This window comes from Salvia hispanica, unplaced genomic scaffold (genome assembly GCF_023119035.1).
Source record: "Salvia hispanica cultivar TCC Black 2014 unplaced genomic scaffold, UniMelb_Shisp_WGS_1.0 HiC_scaffold_1340, whole genome shotgun sequence".
In the NCBI taxonomy this organism is placed as follows: domain Eukaryota; kingdom Viridiplantae; phylum Streptophyta; class Magnoliopsida; order Lamiales; family Lamiaceae; genus Salvia; species Salvia hispanica.
In genome coordinates, this window is record NW_025951628.1 from 2,222 (window position 1) to 14,452 (window position 12,231).

Below are 12,231 nucleotides of genomic sequence, written 5' to 3' on the forward strand. Positions count from 1 at the left end.
AAAGGAAAGTGTCCTTATTTATATGGGATGGATGGAGTATACGGATAAGTTTTGGAGATAATAACATAAATGTCGTTGGTTGGGAATATAAAAAGTTTTTTAATACTCATTTGTTTCTAAAAATAGAAGCTTTGAACGACACAAGTTTTAATGCGAATTGGTAAAGTAAGAGAGAGATAGAAAGAAAAGTGAATTAGTGGAAAATGAGTCCGGCTTTTTAAAAGAAAGAAATAGAAAATTTCTATTTTTAGGGGCGGCAAAAAGGAAAGAGATTCCATTTCTAAGAGACGCGGTCGATAGAACCGCCTATTGCAGGCCCAACCGTTGATAAAACTGCCGATCAAAAACAATTATTTAGTTTAGTTTTGTTTTTTTACCCTCTATAAATACACTCTTTTTCCTTCATTTCACCCCTCCATTCTCTTTCTCTCATCTGCATATTTCTCTCTCTAAAAATGAATCCCGTCAGTTGGCCTAACCCGACAAATTCCGATGGAACACCCATGTTCTACGTCTTTTTTGTTTTGCGGTGTAACTTTTTTTTTTAAAGTATATTTTGGTTTTGCCTTTAATTTATTTTATTTTGATATTTAAATTTATTTGATAACATAAAAATTTTAAAAAGATAAAAATAAGTGGTGATGTGGAAAATTAGGACCTAAATATAATTGGAACTAAATATGAATTAAAGAAATAGAGTATAGGGAAAATGATCAATACAAAAATTGATCCCAATACAAAATTCGGACCAAATCCGACCATGCGATTTGACAATCTAATAGGTCAATATTTAAAGAAAACACGGAGGGTCATTATAAAGCAGTTTTAGGTCATATTATAAACTTTAGGGTTGAGGTCATGTTAAGATCCTTTTATGTCATCCTTATAATAATGACGTAAAAATAAACTACGATGACCTAAAAACCTTTATATGCTTGGTTACGTATTTTTGTATTAAAATTGGTTTTGCATAGATCAAAACCCGTGAGTATAGACACCAAACAATGAAACAGAATCTAACGCTCACCGGAAATTAAAACGAGTTGTGAGTCAACAAAATAAATAAATCAATGAAATCCTGAAATTCAAATTTGGTTATAGTAATAAGTAAACGATATCATAGTTAAGCATTCACTAGTCATGTATTACAGGTAGAATAGGGTCAGAGCTAAGAAAAACCATCAAATGTCCTTGTTCACTCCTAAACCATCCAATTTACTTGCTCGAGCCAATAAACCAGCTAGTTTTTGATCTGGGATTATATTATCAGACTTCATCCTCCCCTCAACCCATACGCCGGCACTTCGCGTTGATGTACGCATAGAGGAGGGACCGATAAGGCCTTGCTGACGACGTGAAACCGGTCCGTTTCATCTTTAGAAACATCCTCTCTGCATTTTGCACATCTCCTTTTCTGCATAAGCATCAAGATACTCAAGAAAGCACCAAGAAGATGCATTCCCCTTCTACCGCCAAGGCCCTTCTGAAGAATGGATTCGGCTCTTCCCACTTCTCCACCTCGAGCATAAAGGTTCACAAGCGCGCCAGGCTGGTGGCGTGATTGTGACACCGCTCTCCGTCATCGCTTCACGACCTCCTCCCCTTTATCCAGCATCTTGTTGTCTGCATACATATTTAGCATCAGGGAATAATGCTTTGAAGAGGGCCTCCTCACAATTCTCAGCAATTTGTTGAAGACCGCCTCAGCATCTTCGATTCTGTTGAGCCGCCCCCATGCTTGGATGCCAGCTATGCACTCCGCCATATCGGGATTGGACTCACATTCTCTCCAGATTCTCTCAACTTCGTCTTCCTTCCAAGGGAACCATAAATGGGAAGCAGAAACCGACAAGCCCAACGATTCTCAGTCAAATCGCCCCCTTCCATATCCTTCAATACAGCCTTAGCCTTAGCTTTCAGGCCGTTGTCGAGATAAGACTTGGCCACAGACGCCAGAATATGCATACTAGGTTCTAAACCGTCGGACTTCATTTCTTCAAAAAGCCGCTCAATCCCACTGATATGACCAGACTGCCACTTCGCGTCAATCAAAATCTTGTAAGTGAAACTAGACCGTTTGATATTTTCTCTCTTCATCAAGCGACAAGACATCAGCGATTTTGTTCCGGTTCGTCCTCTTGTACAGAAGTAGCAACTGGTCACAAGAAAAGCATGAAATGGGGAACAACTCCTTCATTTTACTGAAAAGCTCCTCAGCTTTGTTCACATCGACTGCAGTGCCACAAGCTGCCAATAGAGTTCGGTAGACAACTTCAGTTCTTAGAGATTCGGGAATAATCTGCTGAATGTACTTTTCTGCCTCAACTATCCCACGTACCTTGGCTATTAAATCAACACGAGAAGCATAATTGCTTTCAGTTAACTCAGTAAGCTTGCTTGACTCCAGCCACTCGGAGAGCTACAGTATAAAGAGTGAAAATGAGACAGCTCCTTCAAACCACAAGGACATAGAAAATGCAAGCTAGGTCAAGTAAGTAATATGTAGAAAATTCACTGTGACACGCATAAAAAGAAAATATGATTCCAGGTTCGGGAATTTATGCTAAGCTAATCAAATTGGCACATTTCCCTCTAAAATTAAAACCATCCACTCTTTCGTTGCAGAAAGAAAGCAAAGCTAATCGGATGGCCTAATATCCCAACCAAAAACTCGAATCGAAATTCTCTAATCTTTGGCTGTATTAGCCTGTTCACATTCAGTAAGGATATCCAAGTAAAAGCTTCCTAGAGCAGGAAGCACAACTAGTATGAAATCAAGCACTAAGACTTAACAAATATATGACGGTAGGTAAGATCTTAGACATAAAACAAACTATTATAACAAACTTCATTGTACAAGACAAGTAGAAGTTAACAGCAGGTGTTGAGAAATATGGGGAAACAGATATTCTCAAAGAGAGACTAGAATCTTTGAACAGCCCTATAAAAACCAGCAGTCGACTACCAAGAGCACATTGTTGTCAATGATCTGCGATTGAACTTAAATCGAGATATTTCATTAATTTCTTGAACCTAAAATTAATCAAGGATGTTATGAAAGCTGAGACAAACACTAAACAAAGTCTATATCATGAAGTAGCACGAAAACGAGAACACAAACCTGCAAGGCCTGGCTGAACATTCTCCTCTTCCGAAAATACAATATGTTTGTTGATACTTCTGCAAGGGTCACCTCATTCCCAGCTTCAACCCACTTCTCCAAAGCCTTGCTCACCGGTAACCTCGTATCAGCAAGTATAGCCCTAGTCATGCCCGAAGGGCTCTAATTTTATGCGTTTTCTCCTTGCCGACATCAGCCTCGGTATCATCAGCAAGACTCTCACCCAGAGTGAACTCATCATCCATCTCATCTCCAGATGCAGACTCCTCGACTGCAGACTCCTCGACTGCACCTTGTCGAGCTCGAAGCACAGGAAAAACATCATCATGCTCAGCACCAGCCTGGGAACAAAATTTGTGAGCTTTCGAGCACGATTTTGAAGGAACAAATGTGTTGCAGAATCTTTTTGAGCACATTGATGCATCCAATAATTTTCCTCGAGATTCAGTAGTTTCACCATTGCAACTCTCAAAACAACAACCTGATATCTCTGAATTCACATATCTAACTCAGGGAGGTCCTGGAATTTAAAGCGCGGCTTCTGGAAAGAGAAAAAAATCACATCACAACTAAGACAACAAAAATCCGAAATTTGAAATGCTTCAATTTTCAGTTGGGGCAGAAAAAACAGCAGCAATTGAACAAGAACGCAACAATGGAAAAAAGTTTCTCCGAGAAATGCATAAAATTTCTACTGCTTCATTCAGAAAAATGAGAAATTTCACCAAACCAACCAGATTACAATTCAAATAAACTAGAATTTCAGGTGCTAACTCACTCCCTCTGAGAAAGAAAAACAGTATGGGGTAAGAATTGAGAAATTGGTGACAGATGAATGGAAGTTCGTCGAATCGCCCACATACTGTTTGTCGAAATTCCTGATTTTCAGAGCAAACATAAAATCCAGTCCGAACTGATATACATATAAGTAGGAATATCAAACGGTTTTACCAAATGACATCTACGATTAGAGATGCCAAGGTTTTTAGTTCCGGTGGTTAACGGGAATCGTAACCGCCGGTTCTGGATCCGAACCGAAACCGTGACATTTTACGAACCGGAACCGCCATATTTGGAACCGCGGGCTAGTTCTGTTCAAAATTTTACGAACCGAAACCATCATCGAACGCGGTTAACCCGGTTCGGTTCCGATGAGGTATTCAAGGCGTCAGCCGTTGGCACCCAAGGAGCAACTTTTTGGACGGTTTTTTGACCGGAACCGCGGTTAATCGCGAAAACCAGCGGTTAGCGCTGGATCCGTCGGTTTTACCTCAAAACCGCCGATTTTGTCCGAAATTCAAATTTTTTTATTTTTTTAAATTCTGATTTTGAATTCAAATTGATCCACTTCCCTCCTTCCCCATTTTTATTTATAAATACCCCTTCTATCCTCACTTACATTCATCCCATTTCATGTTTTTTATTAATATTCCAACGACACTTGTTAATTATATCACATTGTTGTGTATGTATTGAAAATTGTAATGTATTATTGTCCATTATAACTCAAATTCAATAAAATTGATATGATTTTCACCTTATTAGTCTTATTTCAATTTAAATTATTTATTGTATAAATCTAAAATTCCCAATTACATAGCAAAAAAAAAATTTAAAAACCTCCAAAACCGCCAAACCGAACCGGAACCGCGAGAACCGTCCAAAAACCGGTGGTTCGTAAAAGGAAGAACCGCAGGTTTACGAACCGTAGAGCATGTCTATCTTGAGATTGAAGAGTAGTGAAGTAGAATGAGGTTGTTTGCCAATTTGTCTTCAAATATAGGTTCAAATTGCTGCAAATTGTTTCAACATTCCCGCCACAAATTTTAGTGATTTCAAAATTTTTGGATTGGGGATGGAGGGGTAAATTTGTCTATCCATAATTCTATTAGGTAAAACTCTTATTTTGGGTTACTATTTGGGACATATTTGAAGCCAAATCTTAGATACTAAACAACGGGGAAAAGAATTATATATAGTATATGCCTAATTATGCCTCAATTCTTAGAAGATTTTAATTTTCTAAATGTTAGAAATGGAAATCTTCCATAGTGAACACGACCTAAATTCAAATTTTATATAATTTTTAAGTATATGTCTACAAAATATTTGTAGGTGCACCATATTTGGTGTTGTTCCAGAAAAACTAAAATTGGCTTTGGTTTTGGTGTATGGTTGGAAAAGTTTTCTACATCAAAACTTATTTCTAGTGTATAGTTAGAGAAGTTTTCTACATCAAAACTTATTTTGGTGTACGGTTGGAAATGGTCTTAGAGCCCGACATGTGATCCCTTTCCATCTCGCATGGTGTCACCCCACTTATCCGATGTGTGATTGTTGTTTAAAATTTTGATTTTCAAATGTTTTTTAAAAAAATAGAAATTCAGTTTCCAAATTTATTTTCTTTTATACTCCATCTCTCTCATTAAGGTTATCCCCAACCTCGGCCCAGATTCAGCCCCAAACCCCTTCCACGTCATCATTACCCTCATTTTATGCGCCACCTACAATTTTTCACAACCCTACAGAGTTACAACTATTAAATTTCACTATTCATAACTACAAACTATTTTACTCATAAAAATAAAAAACGTTGACCAACTATAACACAAAAAATTCATTGTTCATTTAGAAATTATGAGCTATAAACCCTAGATATTAATTTTTTTACAAACTTAAGAAATTAAAAGTTACTAAGTCCTAAAAATTGAAAAATTACTAAGATCTAAAATTTCAAAAATTACAATTCCTAAAACCTGATAGGAATAATGTAGAACGAATGAGCCTCAACCGGCGCGACTGCGCAAGGCCGCGAGCCGCCGGCCGCATCTCCTCCACCTCCAATGCGACCCAAAGCGGTCCGACCCGCAGCGTTGGGGATGCCCAAAGAGTCTCATTTATTTTTAGCATGAATTTTATAAAATGTTAAAAAAAAATAGGTGGAAAAAAGTTAATGAAATACGAGTCTCACTTATATATAGCTTTAAGTAAAATATGAGTGGCGTGTGGGATCATTCTACTATTTTTAGTAAAAATGTTCCGTGGCACCTATTTGTGGACGGATTAAAATAAAAAAAAAATGGAATTTTTTTTCCCGGACGGAGAGAGTATTTAATCGTAGTAGTTATTTTAATCGAGGGTGCTCGAGATATCTAAATTATCCCTATCTATAACTCAATTGAAATACAAAGAACAAGCGGTGCTAAACATACAATGTTCACGCATGAGTTAGAGAGCAACAGAAAGCTTTGAGCTGCGTGAAGGTTTGGTAGCTGCTCGTCAATTTAAAAAATTGGGGTGGTGGTGGTCTGACGATTTGTGGTGTTGGAGCTGGAGATCTCGAGCGTGGAACGACGGCAGATTTACAATTGCTTGTGTAAAAAGGATAAGCAAGGAAATTCGTCCGGATTTAGTTTCGCTTTAATTGATTAGATTATAATATTTAATATTTTAAAATAATTATTTTTAACACCCTCAAAAGGGACTAAATCCGCCCATTTCCAAATGTTGGGACGAAATAATTCAAAAAATAATTTTTTTAAACATAATCGTAAAATTGTCTTATGTTTAGGACTCTTTTTACCCTTACTCTTAACTAATTTATGGAAAACTACTTAATATTTTCCTATGTTGACTATGTTAAGCTACGAGATTTATAGTCTACATTTCTCGTGTGCCTAATCACAATCTCATATTCCCAACTCCCAAGTGTTACAACACAAGCATAGGCAGCCCTCAAGTTAGACAAGCAACCAATAAAATCAATACTCCATTGATGCATTTTTTATTAGCATTAAAAATCCCCGCAAGTATACATGGTAGATTTAGTATGGGAATACGGGAATAAGTTTACAAACCTGCCACCACTACTCGCTCATATACTATTTGGACACAAAATTGAGATTTGATTAAACTAAAAAAAACAGAAATAAAAGCAAGTAAATAAAGCAATTAAAAAAAAACATGAAAAGGTTGCATTGCGTTAACTTGGTTTGAGAAGCGGATGAGACAAGGGAATCCAGGATAGTGATTTCATCAACTCATTAGTAATGTGACATCCCTGACTCAAAATATGTGATTAGAGTATAGTTTTTTTTAAATTGTATTATTGCTATTTTCATAATAAACATATTAATTGGTCTTATAGAGGTAATAGTTAATTAATGATGAGAAGCCAATGTTCTTGGTACGTAAGCTCAATGTATGTTATGTAGTAGTATCTCTTTTTTTTTAGCCTAAAAGAAAATAAAGCTAAATCAAAGGTATGCATATAAATATGTTTAGTACATTTACATGGATGAAGAATGTTATTACCAAATAATGGACAGTTGAAAAGTAAATTATAATAATACTAGTAGTAGTATATATTTACATTGTCAATTAAAGATAATATATTTAGTATATTTATCCATATAGTAGATGTATATACACATGTACATTTTTAAGGTGTACAACACACAAGAATTGAAGAGTCATGTACTAGCTTTCAATATTAACTTTTTTCCATTTCTTTTATAAATGGTTTCAATTATATATGTACACTTGGTAAAAAGTCGACGTAAGAGGAATAGGATATACATAGTTGGTTGTATTGGGGTATGAGAATTTATTATTTTCCGAATAGAGGTAAGGAGTCTGGAGCTATAATAAAGAAAAGAAAATGAGGCGGTGAGAGTGCTTAGATGTCTGATTCATATAAAAATATAGGAATTGTGTTGGAATGGATGGAATGAATAATTTGAAAAGAAAATTCACGTTACCATAGTAAGGAGTATGAATTGTAGAGAAGAGAAGCAATTTATGAGGGACCTACGGGTCAAATACAGAGGGACCTTCGATCAAATATAGAGGGACCTATGAGTCCAATTACGTAGAGACCTTCGGTCAAATACAGAGGGACCTATGAGTCCAATTATAAAGGACCTTCGGTCATAGAGGAATCCCGACAGATACCGAGCTTGATTTTGAATAATAAATGGAATAGAGAGGCATACACATATGAATGGAAAGAGTGAATATCGGATTATATGATGTATAGATGATATGATTATGTGTTGTCTGATATTAATGGTGGATTATGATATGGGTATGTGGTTGGTGTAACAAGTATGTTTTATATATATGATATTGAAATTATATTAGTCATATGTTTAAAGAGTATCCGTGATGGTCTTTCCTGGATCTGAAAATACTCGAGAGACCTATGGGTCAAAAGAGGGACCTTCAGGTCATATATAGAGGGACCTATGAGTCCAATTACAGAGGGACCTTCGGGTCATAGAGGAATTCCGGGCAGATACTAAGCTTGATCCGTCACAGAATAATAAAAAGGAACATGGAGCATATGCATATGAATATGAAATTGATTATTTATATGTTGTGTATTGATTTTGATGATATGTGTTGATTTAAAAGAATGCGATTGATGTTTGTGTAATGTGAAATTAAAGGCAAATATTTATATACGCTGAATGGTGGCTCATATACACCACTAATATTTTACGGATAAAATATCAATGATGTTTTGGTTGACATGATTTATACAAATTCCACACATTATCAGGTTGGCGGCCAACACAGTTTGGCAATATTTTCCTTACACATAGATAAATGTGTAATATATGGAGTGGTGAGAGTACAACTACAATTCAAAATGTTTTAAAATATGTACCAATAATATTGGTTGAGTGTTGAACTCATCTGATATGTGCATTCTACGTATTTCGATACGTGGGTTAATTAATTTTAAAATTTTAGATTTATTTATCAAAAGAATATAAGTCAGAGGGTTGGGGTGAGAACGGTAGGGGATGGAATTAAGGCTCTAAGATTGGTGAATAATATGAATTAGGTTATGGGGTATTTATAGGCATTAAAAAGGTTTGGAGAAGGTAAATTTCGTGCTAATGAAAAGATTTGTAAGGTAAGGGATGGAATTAAGGCTCTAAGATTGGTGAATAATATGAATTAGGTTATGGGGTATTTATAGACATGAAAAAGGTTTGGAGAAGGTAAATTTCGCCCTAAAGAAAGATTTGTCTTCGCGGAATATCTTTTTTTCTTCCTTGAATTTCCGCCTAAATTTCCCATAAATTCCCGCGATTTGGACTTTGTGGACTTTGTAGAATGGCCAAAATTTTCCCCACAGAACTCCGATTGAGATGATCTGGGTACTTTTGGGAAAGTCTTTCAAAGATGAAGAGAATGCTGTAGAACGCCCTTATAGGACTACAAGATCACCAAAAATTTAGTTTAAACACGGTCTGGCGCGTTTCCCCGGGGGGTGGAGAGTCGAAGCGGAGTGTTTTTTCCGTCCAACTTCCGAATTTTGATGTTTTAATGCCATATTGTAGCTCTATTTTGACATTTCTTACAAAACATGTCAAAATCCCAAAAAATAGACAAAATATGCAAATAATAGACATGTAATGCAATTTTGACACTAAAAACGGATCACAAAATGACCTTTTAAATAGTCTTTCCCCGAGAATATTTGTTTATCCTCAAACAAAACAAGAAAGAAACATAAATAGGGGCCAGAATGCACAATGACTAGACGTCGTAATTGCCTCAAAGGATGGAAGAATAGATTAAGCATAAATTTAACACTCAAATCGCGGCTTATTAGTGCCTTTCATTACTAACTGTGGAACACCTTGAAATCATTCATCACATGGGCAAATTTCCAAAGAGGGGAAGTTTCTTTCTCTCACTCTCAAAGTGTATAAAGGTAAAGTATTTAAACACTCAAATCATGCATCATGCAAAGTTTACCAAAAGGCTTTCAAAGTCAATCCATCCTCTACTAGGATGTGATTAAGCATAAAAAGTCGGAAAGGTCTTTATTTTTTTGTTGTAATGTAGGTCTTTGGTAGGTGAGGAATATTTGGTTTAAAAAGTGACTTAAAAAAATGATACCCCAATAGAGTTAAAGTGACTCCACTTTTCTAAACCCCAAGACATTTTTTAACATTTTTTTTTTCTCCTTAACTCCTTTCCAACCCTTTTGATTTTTTTTTTTTTCTTTTTCACAACATTTCTTTCTTTTCCTTTTTTTTTTCTTTTTTTTCTAGATCAACACATACTTTTAAATTTTTTCACTTTTTCCCCTTTGTACTTTTTTACATTTAACATACTATTTTTTACAATTTTTCTTCCTTTTTCCCCCCAAACCTTTACAAAAAAAGATATCAAAAACTATCTAACCCAAGGAATTGTCCCCATTTAATTTGGTTTCCCAAAGAATGGCTCAAAGGCTCAAAATTGGCTCCAAAGGGAAATTTTTTTAAAATGAGAGGATAAAAAAATTGGGGAAAAAAGTAGCTAAAAAAAAAAATCCAACATCCTTCTAAATCAATTTAAAACGTATGTAAACTTAGGGAAGACTAGGAGCAAGTTTTAGAAACATATACATGAATGTAGATAAATCACACAAGAAAGAAATTGGGCTCAAATCTCACAAGGTATAAGCATGAATCAAGGGAACAACAATTCACTAATTATGCCCTTTTTAACCAAACCATCAAATCAAGACGTCAAGCCTACAAAAACAAATAGAATTAAATATCATTGGTTTTCGGTCTAAATGTCCCTAAGCATGCGTGTTTCTAAGTTCTTCATGCTAAGTCCATGACATATATTCAAGAAAATTACCTTCGTTTTAAAAAAAAAAAACTTTAAAATAAAAACCTTAAAAAAAAAACCCAAACTCACGGTCCACCACTTAACCCCCAAACTTTTTTCCAACAGGTAAAATAAGTTTGTAGAGTTAGGGACGGAGTAAACTATAAAAAAGAAAAATCCTTTAAATTTTGGTTGAAGCCGGACGGGGCAATAATTCAAATAATTTTAAAAAATGCGGGTGGAGTCCGGGAAAAGCCCGGAATGGAAGGTCCAGGGGGCAGGGAAAAGTCGAACCATTCCAATGGGCCCCGGGCCAAGCGTGGGCCGGGCGCCCGGGTTTTTCCGGCCCAAATTTCAATAAGAACAAAAACAAAGCAAAAAAGTGTAAAAAAAAAATTTGAAAAAAATAAAAAATGACAAAGTGTTGGGTTGCCTCCCAACAAGCGCTTGTTTTATGTCTTTAGCTTGACATCTCTTTCTTTTTCTCAAGGTGGTCTTGTGGAAGTGCATTTTGTTCTTGAATTTTTTCCCAAACACCCTCCCATTATTTTCAAAATTTTTCATCCACCATTAGCCTGTCTAAATGTTGTCCCACCGAGTTTTATCATCTTTTCTTTTTCGTTTTCTTAGCCCTTCTCTTTTTCTTTTTTTCTTTGGGGGTAGTTAAGCACGTTTTTAGGAACATTCAAGTCATGCACAACGTGGGTTTAAAATCTGAAAGTACTAGTGAAGGGTCAAAATTTATTTTATTTGTAACCCAGTGATCTCGATCCCTTTCCAGATCCTTTCTTCTTCGATCTTTTCATGTTCTATCATAACCTTTTGAATACGAAAAATGTACTCTTCCTCTTTCTCACTTATTGGAATCTCTTGATTCTATCAATTACTTTTTGCACATGCTAAGAAGGGTTTTTAACGAAAATGGAACACTTATTTCCCCCATGTTAACCACCAAAAAAATTTTTAGGAAAATTAAAATTACACACCAAGACATCTTCAACTATACCAACAAATGTGCATGATAGGAGGAAAAACCATCAAACATTTTACACTAACTTTTGGGAAAAATAAAAATACGTAGAGAGTAAAATAGAATCGGGAAATTTGAAATGCTCCATTTAAAGAAAACGAACAAAAAGGAAAGGGGAAATTCCGAGGCCTAATCCTCACGAAGGAGGCCTACGGAAAACTGTCCAATAAACGATCTCTCCCGATGGTTTTCACCATTTAAGAGCCCAAAATATAGACTTACAAAATGAGAGAAATTTGCAACTAACTTAATTCAAAATTCAAATCTACTAACAACTAACTAATTAAAGAAATAAATTAAGAAAAAAAATCTAATCAAATCCTAACTAATGCCGACTAAGATATCCCGACATGCATATCTGATCAATTGCCTCACTCGAAACAACCTTGCCCTCAAGGTTGAGCTAAAAATTTGAAACCAATTACTTTGTTCGGTGGAGGCTCAAACTCATGCTTTC

General features: G+C 35.7%; 1 pseudogene; it reads right to left on the reverse strand.

The window, feature by feature from the left end:
* Nucleotides 1-1,059: 1,059 nt before the first annotated feature.
* LOC125198279 lies at nt 1,060-4,026 on the reverse strand (annotated as a pseudogene).
* Between the last annotated feature and the right edge of the window lie 8,205 nt (nt 4,027-12,231).